This window comes from Sorex fumeus, unplaced genomic scaffold, assembly GCF_029834395.1.
Source record: "Sorex fumeus unplaced genomic scaffold, SorFum_2.1 ptg000036l, whole genome shotgun sequence".
Classification (NCBI taxonomy): domain Eukaryota; kingdom Metazoa; phylum Chordata; class Mammalia; order Eulipotyphla; family Soricidae; genus Sorex; species Sorex fumeus.
Genome location: NW_026606093.1, coordinates 19,782,780 through 19,786,041, shown reverse-complemented (window position 1 = coordinate 19,786,041; position 3,262 = coordinate 19,782,780).

Genomic DNA, 3,262 nt, shown 5'->3' with positions numbered 1-3,262 from the left:
ATTCAGTTCTGATGTTGAGATTTTTAATCCATTTTTGATCTAACTTTTGTATATTAGGTACATGACAGAGTTCATGTTTTTTACAAGTAGCTGCCCAGTTTTCACAGTATTACTTATTGAAGAGGCTTTCCTTGCTCTATTTCATTTCTTTTTTGAGGGCTTGTCTTACCTTCTGTTTGAAAGGATCACAGCCAGTTGACAGTGGTGCTATATAAAGATCAGTTCAGTGTCCTGTTATCCTTTGTTTTGTATGTATAACAGTTTGGCTTCATGCCAATTTCTTGTATCACTGGCTCTAATTTCTGAAAACACCTTTATACCACAGTGGAACTGACAAAGGGAATGAAGTTTTATTAGTGTATTTAAATTCTCTACTTTACTAGAACAATTACAATTTAATACATGGGGTTTGAGGGTGGGCTTATCTTTTCCTCTCTATTGGTAACTCTGGCATTACTGACCCGACACTCTGGAACCCCCCAATATAGATAGATGTATTCCTGAGAAACTATTTTTCTTTTAGTGTAGGTATTGTCAAGGAGAGGAGTGACTCAATAGAAGTATAGCCTGTCAGATTAGCTTTTAGAGGGGAAAGAACAAAAAATGATACCAATGCAGATTACCTTATTTTTAGCATTTTGCGTAAATGACTTTCTTTTAAACAGTTGAAGATAGTGTCTATGGAAAGTCTTACACTGGGTTTGAGATGTGCGTGGAGTATCCAGGAGAACATGAATATTGTGCTTTTGCAATATGAAAAGATAAGGTGACAGGTTATCTGTCCTTCAAAATTTAGAAGCCTTAGAATATCCTACATTACTTTCATATCATTCCAGGAAATGGCAAAATTCCCAAGACCAGATATGGTGCCAGATAAGTTTTATCTTTCCAGAGTTACTATACAATCAATGATAATTTGTAATAAAATTAATGAAACACTGAAAAAATATTCCAGTATCTTTCTTTTGACTGGGGCTTCAGGGGGTCTCTGGCTCCATCAATCATTCTTCAACTGTGCCACTGGTTTAAAGCAAGGCACCAAGGATGTAATGCTTCTCAGATCCTATGGCACCAGAGGGACTAGGGACAAACCAGTTCTTAAAGTCTCCAGAACTGCGTCCTTTGATTCCAAGCACCATTTGGTACTAGGAATTAAATCCAGGCTAGGCATGTGTCCTAACTTTGTATTACCTTCTAGCCCCAGAAAGTATTTTTCTCATTAACTCTTCATTTGTCTTAATTTGCAAATTTTATTGACTAAAGGTCCAAATTGGTACTATATATTATACATACAATATTTTATACAGTGAAAATAGTTTTACAATGTTCATAAAATACTCAGTATGCAAATAGTACTCTCTTGGGACTAAGAAATTGGTTTATGGAGTTGCAGGAGAAAACCCAGCTCTATCACATTTGCATGGCATGAAAATCATGTTACCAAATTTATATAGTAACACATTATAGACTGTTCAAGGAAGATTTGTCATGATGAAGTATAGTCTAAAAACCAAGGAATCATTGGAGATATCAATGCAGTTTATGTAAGAGTGATAATGACATGCTACATTATCTAGATGCAGGACTAATTAAAGAATTTAAACTTTTATTTTTGGCAATTAAATTAGGACTTTTCTCTCTACACATACAAATACACACATTCACATACATATATAAATGTGACAAGAAAATATATTTTATCCATATTCCCGTAGAGATTCTTTCAGTAAATTGAAGTGTTTCCAAAACCAACCATAGTCCTTAGACTACAGAGAGTTACCCATATGTAGAAATATTAAAATTAAGACCAGACAAAACATGGGAGATGTATTTTGTTGAGGGTGGCATTATATGGCCTTGTATGTGCTCCCACCTCTTAAAAGTCTTTAACACTGTTAAAAAAAAAAACCATGAAGAGTGTTTTGGGGGTGGGGGAGGGGTGCTTTCTTTCTCCACTGGAACTTCCTATTCTCTGGAATATTCCTAGTGTCTATGTAATTGCAGCAGTCAGAAGTGTCCTCAATAACTTATTTGATCCTGAAAATTCATTTAGAAGAGGACTCAAAGAATTTATGGAATACATGTAAATTGTCTTCTTTTGTGGGCAGGCATGTAGTTGAGTCACAGAGTGTGTCCCTTCCATAGATTTGACCCTAGCATACCTTGATCCCTGACACCACAAAACAAGACTGAAAAAACCGCACTAACCACCCATTCTTCTCCCACCAAGTCTCAGATTCTGGTAACTAAAAATTACTGTTAAAAAATTTTAATACCATTATAAGTCAATGCTTTGAAGAATCATTTTACCCATCTGTTTCACTTTTTTCATTTAAAATAATTGTCAAGAGATTTCTGTCTCTGTAATTATTCCCATCTCTGCTGTTCAAGACAATTTTGCTAACCATCAAGTAATCTATCCATAGAAAATAGACAGTTATGAAAAGAAGATTTTTATTTCAGAGCTATAATGATTGCTGCTTCTAGTCAGGATCCTTAGGCAGTTGTTGGCAGGGACCATAATGTCTTCCCAAGATATGACTCACATAAATGATTCTAGTAACCATGAGTCCCATGGTACCCTATTGCCACTTCAGAGTGTTGATTTGCATGAAGGAGAAGTTCCTGCAAGAGTGAGGCTCCAGTTATTGTTGGTGGCTTTAAGAACTATCTACATGCTTTATTAGATTAACCACTGGGTTGGAATTTGCGTTCAGAGGCACAAGCAGTGTGGCATTCTAAGAAGCCAAAGTGGAGTGCCCTGTAGAGAGTGGTGAGTTTAATTTGAGAAGAGGGGCAATTTTTATCACAGGGAAAATGAAGCACAGGGAGTGCAAAGACATGTCTATGCCTGTTTACAAAGATGCACATGGAGAATGTCAGGTGATAAGCAAAGTTTCTTCATGGCATTGAATCTGAGTGGGAAGCCCAAGATCTCATTTTTGCTTTTTTATCTTTGCCATTGAAGATACAATCTTGTAACTGATTCACGATCCTTTAATTAGATCAATGTTTCCCAGAACTAATGAAATTATCTACAGAGGGGTGGCGCTGGAATGATCAAGGGAGTAGTGTGAGTCTGGATGCAATTGGTGGACATTTTTCATGTTCTCTTAAAAATGGCAGATTTCTGAGGGGATCCACTATGTAATTTATTTTGAGGAGAGAGAGAGAGAGACCAAATAAGTCTTAGAAACTCTGAATTAAGTGATTGGGTATCAAGACTATTAATTCTTTGTGTAAAAAGAAAATTATATACGCT